The following is a 10152-nucleotide window of genomic DNA, read 5'->3' as shown; positions in this document are numbered from 1 at the left end:
TTTACACCATTAGAAGAACGGATAAAAAATATTTTAAAACGAGAAAGTTATGCACGTCGAAAGTTCAGTATGTAAAATTAAAATTCTGTAAACTTAACCATTTTTTACTAATCTGTAATGCATGCGTACGCAAACCCCTCCGTACGCGGATGGACATTTCTATTTGGCATGCATGCGTACGTGGGCATATGCTGCGTACGCATCATGGGCGAAAAAAGACCCTTGCATACGCGAGCATAGGGCTTCATACGCGGACGAGGTAATGCGTACACGAGCATGGAAAATTGCACGCCTACGCGTACGCGTGACCCCTGTTTCATCAAACATGGATTTGTGTTTTAAATCTTAATTTCAAACCTCTAAACCTCTATTTTCATTCTTTTAGCCCTAGATCTTAATAGTATGCCTAGTAATGAGATGAAGCTAGGAAGAGGTAGTAACTTGTGAGTGAAGTAAGATTTTAAATGATTAATTATGTACAAAAATGCAAAGATATGAGGTATATGTGTGATGCCATGTCTATAAGGAATGATTGTAAAGGAATGACGATAATGAATTTTGAGAATAAATAGACATAATGATGATATTGATGTGTTGGATGCGGAGAAGGCGGTAGGACGCTAATCCCTCGATCTTTTTCCCCTGCATTCCTTATGATTGTGTTTTGTGAGATGTGGGGAAGGCGATAAGGTGCTAATCCCTCAATTCATTCTACCGCATTTATTGTGATTGTGTTTTGTGGGATGTAATGAATGTGGTAGGGCACTAATCCCCGACGTATTCCCTTACTTTTATATATTTTGGGTTACGGATATTTATATGTATGTACATAAATATATTCTCCGACCAGCCTTAGCTCCGCAGGCTGTGTTAGGAGCTTGCTTAAGTTGTACCCTAGACCTTCTACTCTCTTTTTATATACATATGTATGCGTGCTTTAGTTTTCTTCACACGCAAGTAAACGTTATTTCTGAGCGTTGCGCTTTTAATTCTACGTTTTTTCTTTAACTGGCCTTCAAGACTCTTCGTATATTACATTCTTTCTATTATTATACATATATATTATTTTAGAGGTCGTAATACCTCGTCACCTCTGCTTTACGACTCGAGCGTAAGATTTTGTGTGGTAGGGTGTTACAATTGACGAACAATAGCAGAACACAGATCAAAGCGTAGTTTATGAGTGGAGTTACCAGCTCCATAGTGTGGTAGCTTCGCAGCTTTCAGCGTTTACTTTTGTCAATGTTTGTATTCCGTGTGATTAAATTGCAAGATACAAGGTGACTTACCTTCATCACCATGGCTCTGACGACTACCGTGAGCTAGTCCTGGTGGCGATGCTAGCATCATGGGCTTGAGGAGGGTTTGGACCAACGTTGTACTCCAGGATGAGAAGAGATGCAATGAAAATCAGAAGAAACCCTAACCAGGTTTAACAAAGAGTAGACTTGAAATTTTAACTTTTGGATAAGGGTATTTTTTTTAAAAGAAATATTAATAAAATTTCAGTCTCAATTTTTGAGTATTTACCTATTTTGGTCCTCAAAAAATTTTGGACCAGACACTTTAGTCCTCGACTAAAATTAATTACTCGATTGGTCCTTAACAATTAACTTTGTCAGTCACTTAGGTCCTTTGCTCCGTCAACTCTAACGGAGGATAAAATAGTCCCTAGAAACTCTAACATGGGACAAAATAGTCTCTGAGCTCCTCTATTTAGGAACGACACTGTTTTCCTCCAATTTCTATTGTATCTCACATAATACTAACAGTCTAACACTATAACTTGAAGCTACACAATGCACACTCTGCAACTTCAATGTTCACAAGAAGAAAAATCATCAACTTGTTCTCAACCAATTCATACTCAGGAAACTAATGACTATGTCTCTCAAGTACTTGTCGTCTTCGATAGATCCCATGAATCTAGACAGCAAGTCTGATTTGTTAAGACCCGTCATCGTCGCCGCCATCTCCCTCCTCCTTTGCCCTATCATCTCCATGACCACATTGTCCACCAATCCGATCGCTTCCTTCAACTTCTTCTCTGAACCAATGTTTGGTAATTGTTTCAGTTTCCATATGAGCGGCAACGGTGACATTGCTTGTTGTACTGATAGCTTGGATGCAAGGTCGAAACTGTTTGCCAACTTGGACTCCAGAAAAGAAGGAATGAAGCACTCGGGGTCCGTTCCAAATGAGAATTTGTATATGATGTCGAAAGAGAATTTTCTCATGATGTCCTAATGTCCAACAATCTATATTGCTTGTCGAAGAGTGGAGAAAGAGTGCCCTTGGGGTAGTTGTGGAACTTGGTTTTGAGGATGTGGTGGACGTTGTCGGGGTTAGAGGTGATGCTATTATCGAGGACGTGGAGGTGAATGTTTATAGTGGGTAAAGTGCGGAGGAAATGGGTGTACCAACCACAGACATTTAGGAAGTGTGTGGTTCATGACAAGTTGAGGTAGGTGCAACACGTGTGGTAATTACACCATACCTTGATCTTGGAGCTGAAGAAGAAGAAGGAAAAGATGGAAAAGAAGATTGTGAAGGTGAAGAAGGCTAGTATGAATGTTAGAGTTATGCGAGATATGATGAAAATTAGGGAAGAATAGTGTCGTTTTCGAACAAAGGGGTCAGGGATCATTTTATCTCCTGTTAGAGTTGTGAGTGTAACACCCTCACAATCAGAAGTCACACTTCCGGCTGTGCTACTCTGATAGCAAAAAGTATTACGACTACTTTACATACTAAATACTAAAATAGGAGGCTGTGACTCGACACTGTATCGCTGATTTCTTTGAAAACAAGAAATAAATACTTTATCTTAAGAAAAATATAAGCAGGCATAGATTTATATACAAGACTTCTTACATAATAACTCAATATAATATACATATAAAACATACAATTCCTATCCCTCTTACAAGCTTGTAATAACAAAGACGAGGGCAGAAAATAATCTAATTAATAGAACAACATATAAACCAAATGCAATATAACTCCTCTTAATGCTTCTTCATCCGGTTCCTGAAAAGGTAAAGCTGTAGGGGGGTGAGAACCTAACCACGCAGTCTCACCACGGAATTTCAAAGTTGTCATAAGCAGATATTCAATAAGAAAACTGTTTTCAAGCTCAGTGACTATCATTGCCTTGTGAATCTTTTAAAAACCAATAAAAAATCATTCAAAACCTTTTCAAAGAAACAATGTTTAATCTTTCAGAAATCCAAAACCTTTCCTTTCTTATAAGAAAATCTCAATCAGAAATCAACCACGCAATCAAACAATACAATCATTAATTCATCATCAAAGTTCATTCTCAAATGTAACACGCCAGGACAAACACAACCAAGACAGACAAGGAAAGTATAAGTTTAGGTAGCAGTTACAGCAAATAGTTCAAGTAGCAGTTAAGAACAGTTTAGCAATTAGGCAAACCAAAATAAGTTCAAACCCAAGCAAAGCATACAAATTCATATGATGCATGCCTGTCCTATGGCTGATGAGGCTTATCTGTCAGTTATCCAGCTAACCCGACAAGTCTGAATTGTCCTTAGACTGTCCCCCGACGTGCATCCCTAAGAGTCTATGCATAGCTTTTTCTTAAATAATCAATATTGCTCAATGGGAGTAACATTCCCGGGAATTTATATAGTGTCCGGTCACACTTACGTCGTAGGATCAACAGAGTATCGAGTTTTCAACCTGGCACACCTGGTGGCAAGCCATGGTACTTTATCCAGGGAACCTCGTGTCTCAGATAATTCAAATTCATAAGCCAAATGAATAATTCAAAATTCATATCTCAACATCCTCAACATTCTCAACGTCATAATCATTCATCAATCCAAATCTCATTTCCAAATTCATTCAGAAACCATATTTCAAAGAAAATCCTCATCGTCCTTCTTTCCATTCCGTCCGTTAACAATTCTAATTCAAAATGTAATTCTTTATTTGATAAATAAATCAATCTTAAAACATATGATGTTTAAAAACAAATCCTTTTAATTAATTACTTCAATAAAATTTCTAATTTTATAAAATTTCGGCAGCATCTCCTCTAAAACTCGAACACTGCCACCCTTTTCGAGTCCATCCAAACATTTCTCAAACCTTTTCTTAACCATTTCCAAATCTCATTCATTTCCAAAATTCAACCAGTTCCAATATCAAATTGTTTTCAAAGCGAATTAGTGTCAACAATAAATCTCTTTTTAAAATCAAACCAACTGAAATATTAAATCATTTATAAAGTCATTTATAAAGTCAGACTAACTTAAAATTAAACCGTTTCCAAAATTAATTCAATTTCATATTTCAAATCATTTCCAAATCCGATTCATTTACATTATCAAAAATAGCTTTAAAACCAAGGAAACCATTTCTAAATAATAATCAACTAAATAGCCTTTCAAACCAATTTCTTTTCAGCAATCAGTCATTCAGTCCAGCAAACAGTCACATTTATAAGACAATCATAATCACAACATATGTTTTCTCACATTAATATCTATTTATAACAACTCCGTAAAGTAAAATAGATTTTAAGAAAAATCCCCTACCTCGAATAGTCGAAACTCATAAACCAAACGCATCAAGAAACCCTTTCTTTTCGGCCCGCGATCAGTGAGGGATCATTTTTTCTCCTATTTGAATTGTCAGGGACCATTTTGTCTTTCGTTATAGTTGACGGAGCTAAAGATCTAAGTGACTTATAAAATTAATTATTAAGGACCAATTGAATAATTAATTTTAGTTAAAGACTAAAGTGTTTAATCCAAATTTTTTTGAGAATCAAAATAAATAAATACTCTAATTTTTTAAAATTTCAATTTCATATATCTTTACTTTTTAAAAGTACTAAAAAAATTGATATTTTGTGTTCCAAAATTAAAATTTTATTTAATTTTAATTTTTAACCACCAAATATAATATTAAATTTTAATCTCAATTTCAAAGTATGCCATATCAAACACACCTATATAAACATAGATATAAAACAAACAATGCCATATCAATTTCTTATAAATCTCATCTCCATTGGATTCTTTTGTTTAAGTTATATTTTTTGTTGTTTGTTGTTTTCTTTCTTTAGCTGTTGATGCTGAAAAAGGAAGGACGTGTCCTTTCCTAGAATAGTTATTTAATTTTTTTTTACCTAATGTCTTGTTGTATATTTAAAAAAATAAATTTATAAGATTAAAAAAATTGCTTTTTTTAGGAACTAAGAATTTATGAAAACAAAATAAATAATAAAATCTAAATACTATAATTTTTTAATTTTTTTAAGAACGATCTAATTGGCTATAATGTCTTGAGATGAATCGCTGTGGTGGTGACAATAGCAGTGACGGCGACGACGACAACGGTGACAACTATAATTTAAGATTTTAATCAATAGGTCTTATTTATTCTCGTTCTAACTCGAAATTAGTCCTATTTTACATCTTTGATACGAGTTTTGAGTGGACTTTTGGGTGTATGGTTGTTTTAATTGTGTGCAAATTTATGTAGAAAAATTTTAAAAATATCTACGAATAAACGATGTTGGAGAAGTTTTCAAAAACTTCTACTATAAAACCTCCCCCAAATGATAAGTATCTTGTAGTGCTAAAAGTTTAATTTTTTTAATAAATATATAACAGGCATTGGAAACTTAAATTTTACGCCTCTTTTATGCTATATTAATATTAATATTAATTTTAATTATTTTGTTAATTTTTATAGTTTTGTAAAATTTTTAATTAGGTCTTTATATTTTTTTTTAATTGAATTCTTGCACCAATTTTATTTTTAATTGGGTTCTTATATTTTTTTTTATTTAGATCCTTATACCAATTTCTTTTCTAATTGAGTTTCTATACAATTAAATTAATTATTATCAAGAGGGATCTAATTAAAAAAAATTTAATACAGAGACCCAATTAATAAAAAAAATTTAAAAATTTAATTAAAAATTTTACAAAACTATAGACGAACAGAATAATTAAACCTTAATATTAATACTAATATGGTACATGTAAATATCAAATTCATAGCCTAACAACAAATGATTTGACCAAATCAATAAGGAATTAGATATAGTGATTTAGCTTTTTAAGTATTCTTTTTTTTTTTTCTATTTTGTTCCCCGTAGAACTAGATTTGCTTAAGGGTCGATATATTTTCAAAAAAAAAAAAAAAGGGAAGAAATGGCTGGTCGATATATTTTTTTTTTCATTTTCTTGTGTAATTGGCTAATTGCAATCATATTGTATTTATTTCATTTTAAATGTTCTTTATTATCTATAATTTGAATAAAGTACATAAATAGATCTCTAATCATTTTTTGTATGGATATTATAAGTTCTTAACCAAAATTAATAGTAGAAATGCCCGAGGCTAATAGATATTTAATTTAATACAAAAAGAAAATTAGAGACTTATTTATTATTTATTCTTATAATTCTTTTTTAATTTTGGGATGGGGCAAAAGGGACAGGAACAACAAATAGAGACTAGTTATAATTAAATTAAATTTATCCGTCGGTTATAATTATTTATAATTTGTAATATAATATTTAATTCAACCAACAAAAATACTTATAATTAATTTATCATAAAATGTTGAAATAAACATACATAAAGACTGCCTACGACAAAAAGAGTTGGCACGCACAAGAAGCAAATATACATAAAAAATTAGTTATTAATATATATTATATATTAAAATATAAAATATATATTAAAAATATGTGAAATAATATATATTTATACACATATATATATTATAAATAATTTTATGATTGAACTTTTAAATACACAGTTTTTTTTTTCAAAAATATAACTTATATGCCCAAATCATGTTCAAGAATTTTAAATAAATATGAAATAAAAGTTTGTATGACTACTAAATAAATATTTTTATAATTTTATTATTTATTATTATAATATCAGTGTTGGTCGAGAAATACTTTCGAAAGAATAAGTTAATTCAAAATGTTGGAGAGATGTTAAAAAGGGAGTAAAAATCGAAAAGACATACGTACCAATGTTAAATGGAAGTTAGCTGACGTGTACTCGATTTCGGTACCTTAATGAATCAGGAAAATAATTCGAATAGCGGATCGAATGGCACTTTTGAAATGGAGAATCGAGCAGTTACACAGAGAAGGAAGTTGAAGGCTTTTCTCTGAGTTGAAAATTTATTGGTAACGTTCATTAGTAAAAGAGCGGAAACGGTTACTAAGAAATTCGCATACAAGGCAGCACCATGCAATTAGTGGTCGGTTAAAGAAGTAGATTATAAATACTAGCAAGTTCGAAGAAATTAAGGTTGGAACTTTTCTTCAGAAATACACTCAAGCACACTCATATTCCAGCGAATTCCCTAGTCTATATTCGAGTTCGATTTCTGTAGGGTTCCTTCCATTGTCTTTATTTTTTCTATTTACACTTTCTGTAAAACTTTATTTTTCCATCCAATTTACCTTTCCTGTCTAATTTATCTTTTAAGCAATTTTTAATTTCTTTGCCCAATTTACATTTCAGCATCTTTAATTTTTATATCAAAAGTCCTTTGATTCTATCGAAGGCATTTTACCACTTTATTTAAATTTACTGCAAACTATTTCGATTTCAGTCGGTATATTTTTCGAATCTTTTCTTCTACATTTCTTTTGCCTTTTTGACACTTTTTGAACTTATTTTCTATCTTGATACTCGTCTAATTCGAGAACCTTTGATGCACTTATAGAACTGGTACCTACAAAAGAAGAGTAGGTTTTGCTCCCAGACTATTAATCGAACCACCATCGATTTTGTTAAAAATCGACAAAACAATCGGAAATTAAAATTTAAATGCTAATATAATAATTTTTTAGAAATAAAAATATAACTTATATTTAGTTCTCATGAAACCTTCGATTTGGAGAACTTGAGAGAACTTGAAAATTAAATGAAAAGTTTGAATGATTAATAAAAATAAACTTTCAATCTATTAGTTTTTTTTTTTTTTTTTAGATTATGTTAGAACTATATTTATCAAAATAGTGACTGGGTAATTTGGTATTTTTATCCTTGAGCGTTTCTATTCTGTTATTTATAAAAAAATGTAAAAATAAATAAAAATTTCCAATCTCTTTGTCTTCAGAATAATAAAATTTATAAATACCGTTTATATATTCAAAGTCCTTCATTCCCCTCCCAGCTCCCATCCAGCAAATTCCTCTAAACCCAAACTAATAAATGCAATTTTAATATGTATCTTAGGATAGTATGATCTATTTTCAATATCTAATTAATTTTGGTCTTCTTCTTTAAATACAATTTAAATGGTTCATTCTTTCTTGACATTTTTGGAATAAAATAATTTTTTAGTAGTAATTAATTTTATAGTAATTTCCTAAAAATAATTTTTCAGTCAAAATTATCTTATATACTCTCAATTTCTTATTTTAAAGATTGATGAATTGACTGATTTTATTTTAAAATTTGAAATTTTCTAACATTAAAATGCATCGACTGATCATAAAAAATAATATCAACTCTTTAAAATCAAATGTTGGTCATTCTCTTTTTGGTTAAAAAAAATATTAAATTAATTATTTTTTCTTAATAATTTTGGTTTTATTATTTTTGTTTTCTACAAATATTAAAAATTGACTATGAATATTTAAATTTTATTATCTTTCCATCAAAAGAGAAACCCCAAGGTAATATGGTTTTTCTATATAAATAGATAATTCGAGCATTACTAACACATCAATTTGAAAAATGGAATTCACTCAACTTTTGTTTCATATCATTGTTTGCTTCTTTTTCCTATCACTTGTTTACGACACTATAGATGCTACTAAAATTAATAACCCTGAGGTAGGTTTCAACAGTGATGTTTTAGGTCTCAAACGTATTGTTTCAATTGCTCCAAATTCAATCCATAATGAAGTGCTTATGCTGTCAAACTCAAATGGACCTCTTCCTAAAAAATACTCTTTCATAAAAAATATAGGTCTTGACCGTATCGTTTCAGTTGGTCCAAACTCAGTTCATAATGAAATGTCAGCACTGCCAAATTCAAATGGATCTCCTCTCAGAAAATACTCTTTCTCAAAAACTATAGGTCTCGACCGTATCGTTCCAGCTGGTCCAGACCCATTACATAATGAAGTGCCGGTGCTACCAAATCCAAATGGACCTCCTTTCAGAAAATACTCTTTCTCAAAAACTATAGGTCTCGACCGTATCGTTCCAGCTGGTCCAGACCCATTACATAATGAAGTGCCGGTGCTACCAAACCCAAATGGACCTCCTCTCAAAAAATATTCTTTCTCAAAAACTATAGGTTTCGACCGTATCGTTCCAGCTGGTCCAGACCCATTACATAATGAAGTGCCGGTGCTGGTGTTGCCAAATCCAAAAGGACCTCCTCCCAGAAAATACTTTTTCTCAAAAACTATAGGTCTCAACCGTATCGTTCCAGCTGGTCCAAACCCATTACATAATGAAGTGCCGGTGCTGGTGCTGCCAAATCCAAAAGGACCTCCTCCCAAAAAATAATCTTTTTCATAATATACAGGTCTCAACCATGATGTTCCATCTGGTCCAAACCTAATCGGTAATCCAGCACCGCAAAGTTATCCTCTAGAAACATAAATCATGACATTGATATTTCCGGTAGTCCGAATCCAATTAATCATAAGACACCGGCAATACTGGAAGGTCCTCTTTTCAGATATTTTTTTTAAAGAACATGTAGATCACCATTATATATATAGTTAGAATAAGTTTACCAGGTTATGTCCACTATAAGTATAATGCAACTATGCACGTTTATTAATAAATTTTCAGGTTATATTTTATTTGTATTTGTCTTACATTTTAGTTTTAATATATCGTTATGATCGAGTATGAGACTTTATCGTTGTTCTTATTATATTGCGTGATTATTTTATATTTTACCTATTAAAACAACAAACTAGACCTAAAACAAACCACCATTTAATTTGTATGCCAAAAACAGGTTTAATAAGGTAAGATCAGTTTCACGTATATATAACTATAACAATAAAACCAAAAAAAAATTTCATAAATTTTATGCTTAATTTGTTTCTTAAAATTCATTCTCTTCTTTAATCATACGTATATATAGTACTACTACTCATATAA

This window comes from Arachis ipaensis, chromosome B10 (genome assembly GCF_059453495.1).
Source record: "Arachis ipaensis isolate K30076 ecotype BB chromosome B10, ASM5945349v1, whole genome shotgun sequence".
Taxonomy (NCBI): domain Eukaryota; kingdom Viridiplantae; phylum Streptophyta; class Magnoliopsida; order Fabales; family Fabaceae; genus Arachis; species Arachis ipaensis.
The sequence above is the reverse complement of the archived record's forward strand: the minus strand, read 5'-3'. Positions refer to the sequence as shown.